The 21,113-nt window shown below is 36.7% G+C and overlaps 1 protein-coding gene across 2 annotated transcripts in view; it reads left to right on the top strand.

The window, feature by feature from the left end:
- LOC101890867 (protein phosphatase 1 regulatory subunit 16A) overlaps nucleotides 1–21,113 on the top strand; it is a 315,099-nt gene that overhangs the window by 33,588 nt on the left and 260,398 nt on the right. For both annotated transcript variants that reach the window (XM_005176219.4, XM_011297335.3), the window contains exon 2: nucleotides 4,367–4,426. The gene's annotated coding sequence lies outside the window, so the exon portion shown is untranslated. The remainder of the gene's footprint in view (nucleotides 1–4,366; nucleotides 4,427–21,113) is intronic.

Here is a 21,113-nt window from a genome sequence, read left to right as displayed (position 1 = left end):
GGAATTTTTTGCATTTTCTGAAGAATTATCGCTCAGTTTTATGGAAATTGCAGATAAAAGCGTCCACAGAACAAAAACTAAAAATGAAGCGGTGTCGAGGCTGGGCACAAATGAAAGGTCTCGAGGAGTACTTTCCGAATCTGTGGACCTTATAGTCAAAAAGAATTTCAGACTTAGGAATTTTTTGCATTTTCTGAAGAATTATCGCTCAATTTTATGGAAATTGCAGATAAAAGCATCCACAGAACAGAAACTAAAAATGAAGCGGTGTCGAGGCTGGGCACAAATGAAAGGTCTCGAGAAGTACTTTCCGAATCTGTGGACCTTATAGCCAAAAAGAATTTTTGACCTACGAATTTTTTGCATTTTCTGAAGAATTATCGCTCAATTTTATGGAAATTGCAGATAAAAGCGTCCACAGAACAGAAACTAAAAATGAAGCGGTGTCGAGGCTGGGCACAAATGAAAGGTCTCGAGAAGTACTTTCCGAATCTGTGGACCTTATAGCCAAAAAGAATTTTTGACCTACGAATTTTTTGCATTTTCTGAAGAATTATCGCTCAATTTTAGGGAAATTGCAGATAAAAGGGTCCACAGAACAGAAACTAAAAATGAAGCGGTGTCGAGGCTGGGCACAAATTTAGAAATTAATTAAAAACGTGTTGCAATTATTTTTGTATTTTCTGTATTTATAATTTGAATTCAACAATTTTTTGTCAGTGCATGTATATTACCATCGGTTCAATTTTAACTCCAATCAATGCTCTCACTATTTCTCGAAGTTCGAATTGAATTTGTTAGATTTGATTTTAGCTTTACATTTGCTCTCACTGAGGAAAGCTCTAAAAGCTTTTACAAAAAACCGAAAAATTTAACAAATGTTCTTCATGTATAGCAGAGTCGTGAAGAGGGAGAGAGAGAGAGTGAGAAAGAGAAAGAGAAACACGATCCTGCGTAAAGGTTTGTGAGGAGACAAAGAACTAAGTGCGCGCTCCCAAAATGCGAACGTTACTATTTTTTTTTTAGGAATTTTGTTTTGTTTTAAGAAAATGCTGCGCCAGAAGAGTGCTATCCGGTGTTGGAAAACATATATTTTTGTACGCATGGGCCATTATTATTATTCTGCATTAAGTTAATTTTAATTTAATTTTTTTATTTCAAATACTTAATTTTTATTTTCAAATCCATACTTTGATAAAGAACAAAAATTACTTTTTTATTTTTGAAAATGAACGTATAAAAAAAATAAATATTTATTTATTTATTTATTTTTTTTAATACGTTAATTTTCAAAAATAAAAAGTAATTATATATTTATACATCTATATATACGTTCATTTTCAAAAATAAAAAAGTAATTTTTGTTCTGTATCAAAGTATGAATTTGAAAATAAAAATTAAATATTTGAAATAAAAAAATTAAATTAAAATTAACTTAGTGCAGAATAAGCATAAACGAAATAATGGCCCATGCGTACAAAAATATATGTTTTCCAACACCGGATTGCACTCTTCTGGCGCAGCATTTCTTAAAACAAAACAAAATTCCTAAAAAAAAAAATAGTAACGTTCGCATTTTGGGAGCGCGCACTTAGTTCTTTGTCTCCTCACAAACCTTTACGCAGGATCGTATTTCTCTTTCTCACTCTCTCTCTCTCCCTCTTCACGACTCTGCTATACATGAAGAACATTTGTTAAATTTTTCGGTTTTTTGTAAAAGCTTTTAGAGCTTTCCTCAGTGAGAGCAAATGTAAAGCTAAAATCAAATCTAACAAATTCAATTCGAACTTCGAGAAATAGTGAGAGCATTGATTGGAGTTAAAATTGAACCGATGGTAATATACATGCACTGACAAAAAATTGTTGAATTCAAATTATAAATACAGAAAATACAAAAATAATTGCAACACGTTTTTAATTAATTTCTAAATTTGTGCCCAGCCTCGACACCGCTTCATTTTTAGTTTCTGTTCTGTGGACCCTTTTATCTGCAATTTCCCTAAAATTGAGCGATAATTCTTCAGAAAATGCAAAAAATTCCTAAGTCTGAAATTCTTTTTGACTATAAGGTCCACAGATTCGGAAAGTACTCCTCGAGATCTTTCATTTGTGCCCAGCCACGACACCGCTTCATTTTTAGTTTCTGTTCTGTGGACCCTTTTATCAGCAATTTCCCTAAAATTGAGCGATAATTCTTCAGAAAATGCAAAAAATTCCTAAGTCTGAAATTCTTTTTGACTATAAGGTCCACAGATTCGGAAAGTACTCCTCGAGACCTTTCATTTGTGCCCAGCCTCGACACCGCTTCATTTTTAGTTTCTGTTCTGTGGACCCTTTTATCTGCGATTTCCCTAAAATTGAGCGATAATTCTTCAGAAAATGCAAAAAATTCCTAAGTCTGAAATTCTTTTTGACTATAAGGTCCACAGATTCGGAAAGTACTCCTCGAGACCTTTCATTTGTGCCCAGCCTCGACACCGCTTCATTTTTAGTTTCTGTTCTGTGGACCCTTTTATCTGCAATTTCCCTAAAATTGAGCGATAATTCTTCAGAAAATGCAAAAAATTCCTAAGTCTGAAATTCTTTTTGACTATAAGGTCCACAGATTCGGAAAGTACTCCTCGAGACCTTTCATTTGTGCCCAGCCTCGACACCGCTTCATTTTTAGTTTCTGTTCTGTGGACCCTTTTATCTGCAATTTCCCTAAAATTGAGCGATAATTCTTCAGAAAATGCAAAAAATTCCTAAGTCTGAAATTCTTTTTGACTATAAGGTCCACAGATTCGGAAAGTACTCCTCGAGATCTTTCATTTGTGCCCAGCCACGACACCGCTTCATTTTTAAATATTTTATTCTCGGTTTAAACGGTTAAGGGTTTCAAAGTTTTTCAACGTAAATTTTAATTAGGTTTTTATTTAGCGATTTCATTTTAAATTTGAAATTTGTAGGGAAAATTATGAAACTTGATGAAAACTAATATAATTTAGTTTACCTTTAATTTTCTCTGGTTTACTACTCCCTCTCCCTCTCTCTATCTCTCCCTCTCTCTCTCTTTCTCTCTCTCTCTTTATTAACCCTTTGTGAATCGGAGAAAAAATCACCTTGGTTTGTGTCTTTGCTAATTAAATTTAAATTTATCTTGACGGACATCTTTTAATTGAGGATCTACTCGTTTTTCATAAAAAGACATTATATTGGATTTTCATAGCTGGTTTAAATGACAAACCTGGTTCCCCATCAAAAACCCAGATTATAGGGTACAATTATTTTTCCCGGCCTTTGCTTTCCTCCTCTTATCATCTTGTTGTCATATTCTTTTTTCTCACTCTTCTTCTTAGTCGTAACTTACAAAACATCTTAGATGGTACTTAGGTAACTTACTTCTGATGGCATCCCTAATATGTTTTTTTTTTCTTCAACATTTCACCGGTTCTTTGGATTGTCAGAACTTTTTTGGTTGCTTGGTGTTGTTGTCGCTCTCGTTCTCGATGTTGTTCCAGTTGCCTCATTTCATGTCATGAGGTTTATTTTTTTCTCTGTTGATTCTCATCAAACTGCCTTAATTGTTTGTCTTCGCTGCCAGAGTTGGTGTTTCTTCTTTTTTTATCAATTCAATTTGTTTGTTCCTCTTTAGGCAGGCCTGCCCCTGCCCTCTTCCGTCATCGTCGTCGTCTGCTCCACCCTCTGTCGAAGGTTTGCGCTGGTAATTTGTCTTGACTTTAATTCAATTTGATGTCATCGGTCGGTTCGGTGTTTATTTTAGATATTTTTAAGTCTCTAATAAAACAACATTTAATAAAAAAGAAGGTTATTTATTTTTTTTCTTTTGCGACAGTTGACACAAAGAAAACTGTGATTTTTTTCTTGTTGGTGTTGTTGTTGGAATTTTTATTGGGCCGAAAATGATAACATGGCCAATATTGACATAATTGTTTAAATTGGCCAAAATTGGAAGAAAAAAACATAATTTATTAATAAAGGGATTCGGAGTGAAAAAGTTAATGTTCACTGGAAAAGGTTACATAAATATTGAAAAGCAAAATGTTTTGTCATGTTTAGGGTGTGTAAAATTGGGTTTCAAAATTAAATAAAGGAAAGCAAATACGGCTATTAATGTAAAATAATTATGGATTATTTAGGAAGACCAAAAATGCCCAAGCATGGCGAATGGTAACGCATTATTATTATTATTATTATTTTTACTTACCTCGACTTATTCATCGAAAATAATTGATTCAAAAGTATAGGAAATAGCTTGTTATGTATCAAATTACGGGAGTTGGATCCTCGGAAGTAAACTTAATTTTAACTGAATGCCTTTTGTTTGAAAAATTTTATAATAATTTAGTTTTCATTCTTATTTCAGGAATTTAAAGTTACTCCAATGCTGGCATTAATTTAGGCAATAAACAAGCAGTTACAAAAGGTAAGCACATTTAGTAATAGATTTATTTTATTAAACCGCCGAGATAAACTTATATTATAGGGTGAGATAAAAAAATTGCAACAAAGTCAAAAGCCATACATTTTTACATTTTCTTAAATTTTATTGAATGAAAGCAAAAAAATGTCGGAAATAGCCTCAAATTTTAGAATAAGTTTAGATTTGTTCGAATTGGTCACCTTTGGCACGAATTATGGCCTTCAAAAGGCCAATGAAACCGTCACACGCTGCCCGAATATTGATCTGCGATATTTTGGCCCATTCCCGGCGAAGCGCTTGCTTGAGGTGATCGACACTTTGGTATTTTTTAGTGCCAACCTTGCTTCCAAAATACTCCAGACACAATAGTCCAACGAATAGGTATCCGGAGATTTTGGTGGCCATTGTGCGCCGGAAATGAAGCGAGGAACCTCATTTGGTAACCATTCTTGGGTTGCGCGTGCTGAATGCGATGGTGCTGACTCCTGTTGGAATGTTCAAGGTCTGCGGCCAAAATGTTTGAGTGCCCAAGGCTTTAATACACCCTCCAGAATATTTTCGATATAATATTCGGCATTTATTCTGATGCCATGGTCGATTAATACGAGCGGAGAGCGACCATCGGCTGTTATGGCGGCCCACAACATCACCAAGGCCGGCGCTTGAGTGCACATTTTCAGCTGACCTCTTTGGCAAGTAAACACGATCTATTTGTTTGTTTACAAACTGCTGGACAACGAATGTTTTCTCATCGGAGAAAACCAAATTCGGCAGTTCACCAATTTCGGCCAAGCGAAGTAATCTTTAGCCCTTTTGAGAATATTTTCTTGCGGTGTAAGTTCTTGCACTTTTTGAAATTTCAATGGCTTTACCCCAAGCTCATTTTTCAATATTTGCCGAATGGAATATTGCGATATGTTCAGCACACGAGCCATTTTCCGGCCACTGCGACGCGCGTTTGAGTCGCATTTCTGCTAATATTGTTGTTTTCTTCCGTTCACTTCCATGACGTCGGGCTATCACGAATAACTTTTTTCATCTCACCCAGTAGTGCTACGATTTATTTATTATATTGGTATTTGAATTCCAACGAATTCCCAGGTCTAGTATACTTTCTGAGGTCTTCATTAGAAAAAAAGAAAGGTTAATCCGTCTATAGTCTTCGGGAAATGTGTGACGAAGTTTCCCGGTTTAGGGAATATAGGTTACCGTTGCCTCTTTTTACAGACTGGGTATGAAGCACAACTTGAGACAAGCCTTAAAAGTCTCCTGCATCATAGCCATCACTGAATCAGCTACAATTTGCAACATTATCGGTAAAATGACATCTGGATCAGAGGACTTGAAGAATTGAAAGGTGTTGATTGTCTGCCAAAAACATATATTGGTTTTATATTTTCTTCTTCCCCACAGCCTTTTACTGGGCTCTAGCTTATCGTGAGTTCGCTTAGTATTGCTTTGGTATATATCCCCTCGAACTTTAGGTTCGTCCTGATAAGCTGCAGCTTCATATGAGTAAGATTTGATGGATGCCGTCGACTACAGTAATTTATTGCTCGACGATATGCCTTTTTATCCCTTGCCTCCTTGGATTTGAAGGTTTTGATGTCGGAAGAACTACCTCAACTACATCCTGCTTTGAGAGCAAGGGTCTGTTGGCATTTCCGACGAATTGGTAATAGAGTGTCTGGGGCTACTCAGGCTGACTTTCTTCGGAGTCAATCCCTGAGACAGAGATAAATGTCCTCTTCTCCGTCAGACAAAGAACTTTCCCAGAAGCTTACTTGGATATTGTCCTGACTCAGAGTTAACGGTCCTATATTCCCAATAAGTTGGCATTTTGTTTGCTGCTGTCGTTCACTAAGTAAAGTGTCAGAGCATTGTCGCATTGCTTCCTATCCGCTTTCTCCTACTAGTGACAGCAGAGATCGTTATTCAGGAAGGTATCAGCGAAGCTCCGTTGGAATACAGTCGATATCTTGCCTGTCAATGTGTAACATAAATGGGCATGTGGTAGCAGAATATTCTAGCATTAAGGTGTCTTCTTTATCTGGGACCAGCACAGAGGCTTGGCTTTTCTAGGGGCGTCCAAATATTGCCTCGTCAGTCTTAGCATCATTGGCACACTTGTATTAAATCCAGTCAAATCTGACTCTCCGGGACTGCTTATTGAATTCGCAGCTATCCAGTGTATATACTGGGCCTTCCAGTATCTGCAACCTGTGAACGAGTTTTATACCAACCACCTACGCTCCCGAAGGTAGGTACGAGGTATACATGCAAATTTTCAAAATACTTAATAATTTTTGTTGTTGTTGCAAAATAGTCAGGATTAATCCCATTATTGTTGTTTTTATAAAAACAACGTTTGTTTTTTAGTGGAGAACGATGGAAATGTTTACCAGGGGGTAAGACAGGGAATATCTAGGTTTCGGAAAGAGCTACCAATCCTCGTCAGTTCCTTTGCTTTTTTAAGCCCTCTACCATTCGATGGAGGGTATATTAACTTCGTAATTCCGTTTGTAACTCCTCGAAAAATTTATAATAGACCCTACAAAGTATATATATTCTGGATCTGCGTAAAATTCTAAGACGATCTAGCGATGTCCGTCTGTCTGTCTGTTGTAATGACGCTATCCTTTGAACGAATTGAGATAGAAGGCTAAAATTTTGCATACGTGCACAGTTTACCAGTAAGCAGGTTAGGTTCCTAAATTGGCTATGACGGTCCACGTTTTTGTATAGCCCCCATATAAAGGTACCTCCCGATATTCAGTATTTGATGATTTCAGCGACATTATTCACCGGAATTGTTTCAAATTTGATATTCGAAGTTCGTAATGAGTACTACAGTCTGTAACAGAAAATTTCGTATGCAGGTCCATGTCTTCGTATAGCGCCCATATAGCAAAACCTCTCTTTATTCGGCATTTTGCTGATTTTAGCAAAATTATTCGCCGGAATTGTTTCAGATTCTGAATTTGAAGATCTTAAAAATAAACTATGAAAGAAAACTTCGTATATCTCACGTATCAAGGTATAACGGTATTTTTCGTAATTTTTTGAAAATTTTCATGTTGGTGGAGGGTATTTAAAGTTTTACTAGTTTTTTTTTAAAACAAAGTTTGTTTATTAGTGGAGAAAGGTGGTAATGTTTCCCATGGGATTAGGCAGGAAATATCTAGGTTTCGGAAAGAGACAGCAATCCTCATCAGTTCCCTTGTTTTTTTGTCTGTCTGGGATATTCTCCCCCTTTCCCCTTTCTTTCAAACATTCATCTGCATGTAATGAGAACAAACTTATTTAATAGTTTGCATTTATTTAATTGAATTCATATTTCCAAATAACAACATTCCGGAAACACATTTGTACACCAATTAAATTAACACCTGTTACAGATTTATTCTAAGCCGTGTGAAACATTGATCGCAATCTCATGAACAAAATGCCATGTAAAAGCTTTTATTTAATATTATAATTAATCTCCTTCAAATTGCTTAAATTACATTTCATTTAGTATTAATTTATGGCGACTGATGCTGTTACATTTTTTATCCGGATTTAAACCGCATGCGAACACTTCAAATCAAGCCACGCTCACCTTTCATTTTTTTGAACAAACGAATAAGGCATTTGTCTGTGATTGTCAGATTTTTTTTGTAGTGGCTGTCGTTGTTGTAGCTTTTTTAATAATAAAATTGAATTTACATTGATGATGATTACATCATAATTGTAGTTACAAGTTGACGATTGTTGTTGATGCCTGCCGCCTATGCAAGCTGTCACCTTTAAACAAATTCAAATGAAAATGTTTGAGTGTGACAGAGACGTAGGAAATAGAAAGTGTGGTGGGGGGACAACTGTGGAAAGAGAAATGTATTCTCTTTTTGTAGACTTTAAGCTCCCATTACATTACATCTCTGATAAAACGTGTGAAAAATGTCTTGTCTGGTGTATGGTTGAGGGAAATTTCTTAAAAATATTTTAGACTCTCTGGGATTGGCTAGAGAGGGTATATATCATTTGATACGGCCAAAACGTGCCTCTCTTTGAGCCAAATCCGTTTCAAGACATTTGGATCTAGCGATGTCCGACCGACTATTTCTCTGTTGGCTGGTGCGTACGTTAACTTTCGCAGGGAGGACTCAATTCGGTCCAAACTTGCTAAATCGTAATATTATTGTCAAACTTAGACCCCGTTCGAGGATGGGCAATATCGGAGCACTCCTTCTGGTACCTCCCCCACAAAATAATTAATTAATAATAATAAATAATTTTTAATTTTTTTTTTTAAATTTTATTGAATAAAAATGTATTTTATTGAATGAAAAATATTGTCGGAATTAGCATCAAATTTTAGAATACGTTTAGATTTGTTCGAATTGGCCACTTTTGGCACGAAATATGGCTTTCAGACGGCCAATGAAACCGTCTCACGCTGCCCGAATGTTGCTCTGCGGTATATTGGCCTATTCCCGGCGAAGCGCTTGCTTGAGGTGATCGACTCTTTGGTATTTTTTAGTGCCAACCTTGCTTTCCAAAATACTCCAGACACAATAATCCAACGGATTGGTATCCTGAGATTTTGGTGGCCATTGTGCGCTGGAAATTAAGCGAGGAACCTCATTTTGTAACCATTCTTGGGAGGCACGTCCAGTGCGATGGTGTTGAGTCCCGTTGGAATGTCCAAAGTCTGCGGCCAAAATGTTTGCGTGCCCAAGGCTTTAATACACCCTCCAGAATATTTTCGCGATAATATTCGGCATTTATTCTGATGCCACGGTCGATTAATATGAGCGCAGAGCGACCATCGGCTGTTATGGGGGCCCACACAATCACCATGGCCGTCACTTGAGTTCTGGTGGCCAACCGAAGCTGCACATTTTCAGCTGACCTCCTTGCCAAGTAAACACGATCATTTTGTTTATTTACAAACTGCTGGATAACGAATGTTTTCTAATCGGAGAAAACCAAATTCGGCAGTTCACCACTTTTGGCGAAGCGAAGCAATTCTTTAGCGTCTATTTTCATTCTGTTGCGGTGTAAGTTGTTGCACTGTTTGGAATTTCAATGGCTATACCCCAAGTTCAATTTTCAATTTTTGCTGATTGGAATAATTTGACTCACGAGCCATTTTCCTGCCACTACGACGCGGGTTTGGATCAAGTCGTTTCTTCACTCTTTGAACCATTTCTGCTGATGTTGATGTTTTCTTCCATCCACTTCCTTGATGTCGGGCTACGCTACCAGTATCAAGGTAACGAGCGATGGTACGAGACACAAAAGATTTATTCACATTTAAATGCTGGAGTGCTCTAACGATAGCCACTTGTGGTTTTCCAGCCAAATATAAAGAACTCACATTATCCCGCTTGTATTCCCCTAAATATATTTTCAACCAATTTCGGTTTAATGGCCAATATCAGCCCAAATTGTCTGAATTTTGGCATGACCGACCGAATTCAGTCTAGAAGCAAGGACATTTGGTGAACATCGGTTCAGATATAGCTATAGCTCTCATTCACATTCGTAATATGCACCCCACAAAAATACAAATTATCGCCAAATTGCAATATTTATATCATATTTATTTAGGTCCGATACGAAATGGACAATATTGCATCATTCCTTCGGAACTACATAGAGGATCAGCAATTTGAATATTCATAACACAAGTCAAAATATATTTAAGTAATCAAACATTGGCTGATGGTATACATCTGTCGCCCAAACCGATTGACACTTTTTACCCTGTCAAATGAATAGAAAAACAAAACGAGAAGCACGTTAATTTAAATAAATTGTTGGCCCCCTATGAAAATGAGAAGGGGACCAAAAATCTATGATTTCAAAATCACTATCGGAAAGTCGATTTTGTGATTTACCCCACAGACAAAAGTCGATTTCGACTTTTCAATACCCTAATTTCTTATTGCTATTAAAAACTAGGTACACTAATTGCCGAATAGATTATTAAAAGGTGGCTTTTCATTACAGGCAAAAGTTGACTTAGGCCGTTCTTACATTATCTCAACTTAATTATAGAATTCTGGCATAAGCTAAATCTCATGTTTAGCCACTCTCGTATATATAACAATTTCCTACCTCTCTGCCATCAGGCATTAACATTCATCTGAATTTTTGTATATTTATTTTATTATTTAATTTCCATTGCAAAACGCCTTCCATTTCTGTTGTAAGCTTCCACTTGCTTTAAAGGTGTAATTCATTGAATTTGAACAGAGCAGCCCCGAATAAATTATGCCTCCAAACCGAAACTAAACCGAGAGAGAGAGTGTTGGTTCTGGTTTCTTAATCTTTTGCACAAGTTTTCTCTTCTCCTTTTCTTTTGCATTCTCATCAAGAGTTTGGTTTTTATTGACTTTGTTTCCACTTTTTTCGGTGTATATTGAGTGTACGTTTTTTTTTGTCTTTCAACTTACGGTTCTATTTTTCTTTACTACGATGTCGGAAAATGAAAATGCCATTAGAGAGCGAAACGAAAAAGAAAACTTGAAGATGAGAAAATAAGTAGTAAACTTAAACCAGTTTAAAGGTAAATTTATGGCGCAACTCTTTCTCCTAGGTGCAGAGCTGGGAAAACAGAACACTGGCTAACAAATTAACGGAGATTTGTTGTTATTTCGGTTCTTTGTGGGGGATGTAGCAGAGGGCGTAATAAATTATGTGAGGAAATATTTTTTATGGGCTTAAAATTTTTTCATTGGACCACAGTCCGTACGGGGTATTTAGTTAAAAACTCAAATGTTAGTCGGAAACCTGTAGTTTTTCTAAATGCAGGTGTTTATGTTAGACTTGCTTATTGGTCTCACGCCACTTGTTTTTTTATACCCTATACCACATAGCGGTAAGGGTATATTATGTCTTCGTGTATTTTTTTGTAACATGGAGAAGGAAGCGAGATAGGCCGATAGTTACTTTTAATGATCTTCATAGAATCATTTGCTGAGTCGATTTATGCATGTCAGCCCGTCTGACCGTGCGTCCATGTATTCTGGTGAACAAAATCCAGGGTGCATTTATTATTCGATTGAGATGAAATTTTCCAAACAATATTTGTTTGGCCCAAGGACGAACCCTATTGAAATTTGCTAATAATAGGATTAGATTTGCACCAAATGGCCAATAAAAGTCCAAATGTCCTGTATTTTGGTACATCCCACCGATGTACTAAGTACATTAAACTTGGAGAAAATCGGTACGGATACAGCTATAGCTCCCATATATATTTTTCATCCAATTTGGGGTTTAAATTCCCTCACACTCGCAATATGCACTTCCCAAAAATTAAATTTGGTACCAGATAGCTTACTCAGCTCAAAAATATCTGTAAAATTTAATCGAGATCGGTTCAAATTAGGGTATAGCTCTCATATATATTTTTTATCTGATATCAGGTTTATTGTGCACCAAATGGCTAATATCAGTCCAAATGAACTGAATTTTGGCAATTCCGACTGAATTCATCCTAGAAACATGTACTTCAGATACAACTATAGCTCCCATATTTTTGTTTCATCCGATGTGGGGTTTAAAGTCCCTCACATACGTTATATGTATAATATAATATTTGATACCAGATATTAGATATAGCTCAGAAAAAAGTGTTTAAAATTTTGTCAAGATCGGTTCAGATTCGGATAGAGCTCCCATATATATCTTTATTTTTCATTTGGCAATTCCGACTGAATTCATCCTAGAAACATGTACTTCAAATTTTGGTGAAAATCGGTTCAGATACAGCTATACCTCCCATATGCAGGGTGAGATGAAAAAACTGCAACCAACTCGTCCGACAGCTGTTAAAATTATTCCAGTGACAGCTCATTTTATTGTTTACATGCGTACAAAAGCATTTTGGTGAGGATTTTCCCGAAAAAAAGTTATTCGCGATGGAATTCAAGCGTGATGGTATGATTTCTTTCTATTTGGCTGGAAAACCACAAGTGGCTACCGTTAGAGCACTCCAGCATTTAAATGGGAATAAATCTTTTGTGTCTCGTACCATCGCACGTTACCGTGATACTGGTAGCGTAGCCCGACGTCAAGAAAGTGGACGAAAGAAAACAGCAATATCAGCAGAAATTGGTCGAAAAGTAGAGAAGCGACTTGATCGAAACCAGCTTTGCTGTGGCTGAAAAATGGTTCGTGAGCTGAAAATATCGCAATATTCCATTCGGCAAATATTGAAAAATGAGCTCGGGTAAAACCATTGTAATTCCAACCAGTAAAGAAAGTCTTAAAGTCGGGCGGGGCCGACTTTATGACCTACACCACTTTGCTAATTTATTAGATCTGCGTACAACAATTAAAAGTTTTTATGCCGAAGCATGTGTATCTTTTAAATTCGGACTTGCATTGCCCATTTGGTTCAAAATTAATTTGAAATCAGATAAAGATATATATGGGAGTTATATCCAAATCTGAACCGATCTCGATAAAATTTGGCAAAGATACTTCTGAGCTGTATTTAATAAATTTCCCTGAATATCGTTGTTACGGAGTGCATATTACGGCTGTGGGTAACAAATATGACAATTCGGATGAATAATATACATGGGAGCTATAGCTATATCTGAACCGATCTTCACCAAATTTGACACACTAGCTTCTAGACTCAATTCGGTCGTAAGTGCCAAATTTCATCCAATTTGGGCAAATATTAGACGTTTGGTGCGCAATAAAGTTAAATCGGACGAAGTTATATATGGGAGCTATATCTAAATCTGAACCGATCTCGATAAAATTTAGCAAATGTATTTCTGAGCTGTATTTGATATATTTCCCCAAATATTGTTGTTGCAGAGTGCATATTACGGCTGCGGAGGGCAAAAATAACAAATCGGATGAACAATATATATGGGAGCTATATCCAAATCTGAACCGATTTCGATCAAATTTGGCATACTTATTTTCAGGTCCAATCGGATCGTACGTGCAAAATTCCATACTATTCGGACTGATATTACACGTTTGGTGCACAATAAAAGGCAAATCGGACGAAGATATATATGGGAGCTATATCTAAATTTTGACCAATTATCTCCAATTTCAATAGGGTTCGTCCTTGGGCCAAAAAAATGATCAGTGCAAAATTTCATCTGGATCGGACAATAAATGCGACCTGTACTTTGTTTACAAAAATACATGGACAGACGGACGGACGGACATGCATAAATCGACTCAGAATGTGATTCTATGCAGATCATCAAAAGGAACTATGGGTCTATCTCGTTTCCTTTTGCCTGTTACAAACAAATGCACAAAGACATAATACCCTGACCACCTTGTGGTGTAGGGTATAAAAAGGGCAAGAACTTACACCGCAGTAGAAAGAAAATAGACTCAAAAGAGCTAAAGAGTTGCTTCGCTTGGCCGAAAGTGGTGAACTGCCGAATTTGGTTTTCTCCGATGAGAAAACATTCGTTGTCCAGCAGTTTGTAAACAAACAAAATGATAATGTTTACTTGCCAAAGAGCTCAGCTGAAAATGGGCACCTTCTGTTGGCCACCAGAACTCAAGCGCCGCCCATGGTGATGGTGTGGGCAGCCGTATTAATCGATAATGTATCAGAATAAATGCTATCGAACAAAATAAGGTTCCTCGCTTCATTTCCAGCGCTCAATGGCCACCAAAATCTCCGGATACCAATCCGTTGGACTATTGTGTCTGGAGTATTTTGGAAAGCAAGGTTGACACTAAAAATACCAAAGTGTCGATCTCCTCAAGCAAGCGCTTCGCCGGGAATGGGCCGAAATATCGTAGATCAGCATTTGGGCAGCGTGTGGCCATTTGAAGGCCAAAATCCGTGCCTAAGGTGACCAATTCGAACAAATCTAAACTTATTCTAAAATTTGATGCTATTTCCGACATTTTTTGCTTTCATTTAATAAAATTTAAGAAAAAATATATAAAAATTATGGCGTTTGACTTTGTTGCAGTTTTTTTTATCTCACCCTGTATGTTGTATGGATGATGTGTTTAGGTGGACTTTTATCCAATGACATATTAACGTTTATTTTGGACGTTTGGTATGCGGCGAATTCATATTTATTTGATAAATCGTTTGGTATTCAGCTGCGCTTAAAGAGGGATCTTATACTTGGATCATAGATTCTGTATTAACAGCGAATTGCTCAGATTATGTCTTATGCTTATTCTTCAGATATTTGTAGTGTAACTATTCGCCTCTAGCTGCTTTGGTGCTTAAATACGCTTGGTTTTGGAAATTTTTGAAATATCTTACGTCACTTAATAATCAGGTCTACACTGATTTTAATTGTCGAAGAATTTGACAAGTGTATAGCTGTTCTACTGAAGAAAATATTTTGAAGAGTTTCTCTCAAAGACTTCAGTTTGTGGGAATAATATGAAATCTTGAGGTGTCAAAATTGCACTTTGTAGCTCAGGAAACCCGTCACAAGCCATTTGCAAATATTTGATATCTTCTATTAAGTAAGGAGATCGTATTGTGCAAATAAATAACGCATATTTAAGCTTTGTAGAAAACTAAAACGTATTCATCACTCAAAGCCACCTTCAGCTAACGAACGACATTTCAATGTTATAACCTGCTTCATATCTATCTTGACTGCTCTGTATGTCAGTGTTATGAGTGTCTGTATGTCTGTCTGTCTGTTTGTTTTGCCATTTGAAACAATCATAACTTGAACTGCTGATTGCCACAGTTGTTGATGGAGTTCTGACAATTCCTGAGATATGAGTTTTTTATTTTTTTGTCTGGTTGCTTGGTTGGCAGGCTGAGATATCACCGTTTGTAGACATAACGAAACAACACCACTATTAAAGCGAACTACAAAAAGTTAATTTAAAGTAGTAATTGTAGCCAAGGCGGGGGAATGAACTGAATGAAATCGCAGAAACGGCATACTGACTTATATTTTTCTCTGCCGCCTGCCTGTATCACTACTGCCATCACCTGCTTTGCCATTTAAAAGTAAATAAAGAAATCTAGTAAAAAAGAAGTAGAATTGGAATGGAAAACTAAGAACAACTCAATCCATAGTAAGCCAAATAGCCTTAACTGCTTTTCTACAAAACTACATGACTAAAAGTAGAATCATGGCGAATAGTACACGCACACTCGCACTCACAAATAAGGAACATTAAAGAAGCATTTCCAACTCATTGAACAGCATGGAATAGCAAAAAAAAAAAACTAAGTAAAGTAGTTCAGAAACCCCAACATGAAAACGCAAAACAATGATATTTATTTTTTACAAATAGTTCTTTTTTTTTTGTAAAATTAGAGCTCAGGAAAGGCAATGTGTGCGAATTTGTAGATAGTTGCCAGATCAAATATGAGCTTGAATGCTGTTAAAACAAAGCAAAGGAAAGAGACAGAGAGAGAGAATTGGAAAAATTTGCTATGATTATTTTATGTTAGCTCTGTCATTGAAAATGACCCAAAATGCCGTTTATAGCATAAGGTAAATAATTCTCATTTACATGATTGTGCTTGTCACATATAGTTATCATTTGAACAGGAGTCTTTTTGTCGTTGTTCAATATGGACTGGGGCTCGATTTTCAAATATTGGCAGTGAATTAGAAGTAGTCAAAAACTGTTGTAGTAGCTAGTTCCAACTACCTGACAATTAGCGATGCCCAAATAGCTACAAACCTGCAAATCGTCAAAATACTGAATATCAACACTAGTATTCTCAATCAATCATCAATTACAAGTAGTAGTCGAATTCCCAATTATCTTCGTAGTCAATTCGCTAACAATTAAAACAATAATCCCTAGGATTTACACCACAATAAATAAGGAATCTACTCTTCTCATTTCATAAAGTTTAGTGGGCTCTTATGAAGAACCTGGCTAAAGTTGAGAGTAATTCAGCCAACGAGAAAACCGAGGATATTCAGAATTAAAATTCATCTAGAATTTTCTAGGAATAATCACATAAATTACTATTATTGTACCAAAGTATCTCAAATCACAAAAGTTCAATTGAAAGATTTACTAAAGCAAGCAACGGTTTAGTTCAGTCGCAACTTATGCTATCCTGCAGCCACTGAGTTATTCTTATCATAGATTTATTTGCAGCTGGAGATTATAATGCCAAACACACCTTCTGGGGATCTAGACTTATTACACCCAGAGGTAGACAGCTTTTAAATTCCATTTCGTCCGCTAAACTGGACGTGTTATCTACTGGCCAGCCTACTTACTGACCTTCAGACCTGCAAAAACGTCCTGACTTAATTGACTTTGCGGCAACAAAGAATATTACTAGGGAACAAATGTCCGTGGTACCCTCGTTTGACTTGTCGTCAGATCATTCGCCAACTATAATGACATTAAATGATGCTCAACTCGCAACTTCCCCGGATTATCTACCAAATAAATATACAAACTGGATGAAATACAAAAATATGTCAGTACACATGTGAATTCTAACACTTCTCTAAAGTCCAGAGAAGAAATTGACAATGCAGTTAAAATATTTACTTCGATATTCAACACCGCTGTCAATGTTGCCACTCGCACTAAATTTTCTAAAATAGAAAATAATTCCTACAATCCATCGACCATTCGAAAACTTGTGTCTGATAAAAGGAAGGCCAGAAAAGAATGGCAGAAGCACCGCTCACCTAGGTTTCGGGAAAAACTAAAAGAATGTGAAAAACTCTTAAATCAAGCACTCAGATTAAATGAAGAGCGAAACCTAAAAATATTCCTAAATAACCTGGATCCCACAGAGAGAACTGACTACAACTTATGGAAAGCCACAAAAAACTTGATTAGACCTATAGCCCACGAATCTCCAATTCGCCTAGAAAATGGGACTCCCCGGGTAAAGATAGAATTACTCCCAACATGCTCAAGAAATTACCAACACCGGCCGTTAAACTATTGTTATTTATATTTAACAGCATTCTTCGTGTAGGGTACTTCCCGTCTGTATGGAAAAAATCTGAAATAGTATTGATTCCGAAACCTGGAAAAGATCCAACGCAGGTAAAATCGTATAGACCCATTAGTCTTCTATCTATACTCTCAAAGCTGTTCGAAACAACATTACTAAGGAAGTTAACTCCCCATATTACAAGTACCAATATTATCCCCGAACACCATCAATTCGGCTTCCGTAAGAACCACAGTACTATTGAGCAAGTGCACCGCATAGTCACAAATATTAGAATGGCAATCGAAAGGAAGGAATACTGATCCGCGTTATTTATAGACATTTCCCAAGCATTTGACAGAGTCTGGCATCTTGGAATTCTATACAAAATTTGTGAAACTCCACCTAAAAACACTCATAAACTTTTTTGTAGTTATTTGCCAAATCGTACGTTTGTTGTTAAATCGAAAGACGTACTTTCAAATTCGAGAAAAATATTGGAAGGCGTCCCATAGGGAAGTATCTTAGGACCAATTCTGTATGTGTTATTTACTGCCGATATGACCAAAGACCAATGAAACTCTAACCTCAACGTTTGCTGATGATTCTGCTTTCATTAGCATATATAAGGATCCTCTGATTGCGTCGGAAAAACTACAAAGCCATGTATATCTTCTTGAAAATTGGCTGACAAAATGCAGAATATCGGTAAATGCAAGCAAGTGCATATACGTTACTTTTGCTCTAAGTCGTGAACTTTTCCCCACGATAAAAATCTTTAATACTAAAGTTCCACAGAAAGATACCGTAAAATATCTCGGAATTCACCTGGACCGAAGACTTACATGGAAGCAACACATCGATGCAAAAATCACGCAAATTAAACTAATAATAATAAAGAAGCTTTGCCGAAAGTATTTAAACAAACTATCCGAGCACCCAAATAGCTTGGCCCGCCAACTCCTACTATTCGGAGGACACGACAGACTGCGCAGACGTGACACTCTTTCTATCATATAGTTTATTTTTTGTCTTACTCTCTCATTATTTTCAGCTCCTGTCTGGTCAATTGAACGTTTTTTTTCATCGTCCACTGTTATACTTCTACAGGTAGTAGTATGCTAAATTGGAAGCTGCTTCTGTGAAGAAATCGAAAAGACTATTACTGTAGTCCGCGGGATGATTAGATATAACTGTATCTAAACAAAGCAACATTATATCCGTAAGACTATTTCTGTAGACCGCGATTCACTTAGATATAACTGTATCTAAACTAATCTTAACTACCTACTAAATTAATTCACGGATATAACTGTATCCACAAGCCCACAAAAAACACACATCGATATCATAAAAAAAATTAAAATTAACAATAATTAAAGCATGTATTGACAACCTCCCTATAAAAAATATTAGTATATAAGATATGAAACCTTATTGTTATTTTCATTAAATATATGAAAGATTCAATAAATTAAACAATATTAAAAAAAAAACCAAGTCATATGCCGTAATTTAATTTTTTTTTAATTTAATTAAATGAAAGCAAAAAACGTCGTGAATATCATCAAATTTTAGAATAAGTTTAGATTTCTTCGAATTGGTCACTTTGGCACGAAGTATGGCCTTCAAACGGCCAATGAAACCGTCACACTCTGCCCGAATGTTGTTCTGCGGTATTTTGGCCCATTCCTGGCGAAGCGCTTGCTTGAGGCGATCGACACTTTGGTATTTTTTAGTGCCAATCTTGCTTCCAAAATATTCCAGACACAATAGTTCAACGGATTGGTATCCGGAGATTTTGGTGCCCATTGTGCGCTGGAAATGAAACGAGAAATGTCATTTTGTAACCATTCTTGGGTGGCGCGTGCGGAGTGCATACCAAGGCTTTAAAACACCCTCCAGTATATTTTCGCGATAATATTCGGCATTTATTCTGATGCCACGGTCGATTAACACGAGCGGAGAGCGACTATCGGCTGTTATGGTGGCCCACACCATCACTATGGCCGGAGCTTGAGTCCTGGCGGCCAATCGAATGTGCACACTTTCAGCTGACCTCTTTGGCAAGTAAACACGATAATTTTGTTTGTTTGCAAAATGTTTTCTCATCGGAGAAAATAAAATTCGGCAGTTCACCACTTTCAGCCAAGCGAAGCAACTCTTTAGCTCTTTTGAGTCTATATTCTTTCAAAAAGTGTAAGTTCTTGCACTTTTTGTAATGTCCATGGCTTTTCCTCGAGCTCATTTTTCAATATTTGCCGAATGCAATATTGCGATATGTTCAACTCACGAGCCATTTTTCGGCCACTGCGACGCGGATTTCAATCAAGTCGCTTTTTTTAATTTTCGAACCATTTCTGCTGATGTTGCTGTTTTTTTTTCCGTCCACTTCCTTGACGTCGGGCTACGCTACCAGTATCACGGCAACGAGCGATGGTACGAGACACAAAAGATTTATTCACATTTAAATACTGGAGTGCTCTAACGATAGCCACTTGCTGTTTTCTAGCCGAATATAAAGAAATCACACTATCACCCTTGAATTCCATCACGAATAACTTTTTTTCTGGTAAATTCTCACCAAAATGTTTTGTACGCTTGTAAGCAATATAATGAGCAGTCACTGGAATAATTTTAACGGCTGTCGGACGAGTGGCTTAGAAATGATAGCATTCTGAAGTTGGTTGCAGTTTTTTTCAACCTACCCTTAAGTAGAAAAAATGTATGCTATCTGATTTATGTTGGGTGGATTTCCGAACAATGGTGTAATTCTCATTTCTGAGTTTTTTAATGCAAAAACGCCAGGAAATAAATCTGGCAACATTGTCTCTCAAAGTATTTGTTTAAATCTTTGCCATAAAGACAAGTTGCAAATGCGAACACTGTAAACGCAACTCATTAAAATGGTACAAAAAGGGGAACAATGAACGAATGACTGACTGACTGACTGACTGGCTGGTTGGCTCAAGAGTTTTTGAAACGGCAATTCAAGTTAATAGGATTACGTCTCAAGTGGTAATAACTAAATAGTTGTTGTTCGGCGTTGCTCATGTTGTGTCTCAACTGCAGCATGGATTTTTATTAAATTACTTAAGTACAATAGTTTAGAAGTACTTACAACGAACTAGTACAACCAGTAACCAGTTTAGCTAGCCAGCCAGCCAGTCAGCCAGTCAACCAACCAGACAGCCAGCTGTGTCTAAGGGTGCTATTTGGGCCAATGAAAGATAAAACCCCCGAAAACTAAACTAACGGGAGATCCACCACATTGCTGCTCTACGGCGTGCAAATAATTCGCCATAGTTTGTCGCATTGCTGGGCTCTTGGGAATAACTACAACCGACAGCAGCAACAACATCAACGACAATGTATACAGCTGAATGACAATACTTACGGCAGATCTTTTAACGACTTAACCGAACTTAATTACAGTGTCAGTTGTGTAAGTTGTTAAAATCAAATAAAACTGTTTACGAACTGACTATTTTTTCGCCGTCCTGGTTGTTGTTGTTGTTGTGTTTTGGAATTTTGCTCGTGCCATTGTTGCGTTTCCTAGATGTAAGGCTTGGCAGGGCCTTAGTTACACTCGAAGTTTTGTTGCAAAATATAAAAATGTTTTTTATTTTTATTTTTTTTTTCTCGAACAGGAACTGACAAACAGAACTTTATGTCAGAACAAAAAACAAAATGTCGACCGACCAACCAACATTTGTCTTCGAGGGATTTGAAAGCATTTGAGCATGTTTAAATTATATTAGGGAATTATTTCTACTCACTTTACGCTTGAAAGCC

The sequence above is a fragment of the Musca domestica genome, unplaced genomic scaffold (assembly GCF_030504385.1).
Source record: "Musca domestica strain aabys unplaced genomic scaffold, Musca_domestica.polishedcontigs.V.1.1 6, whole genome shotgun sequence".
In the NCBI taxonomy this organism is placed as follows: domain Eukaryota; kingdom Metazoa; phylum Arthropoda; class Insecta; order Diptera; family Muscidae; genus Musca; species Musca domestica.
This window is presented reverse-complemented; position numbering and strand designations above follow the sequence as displayed.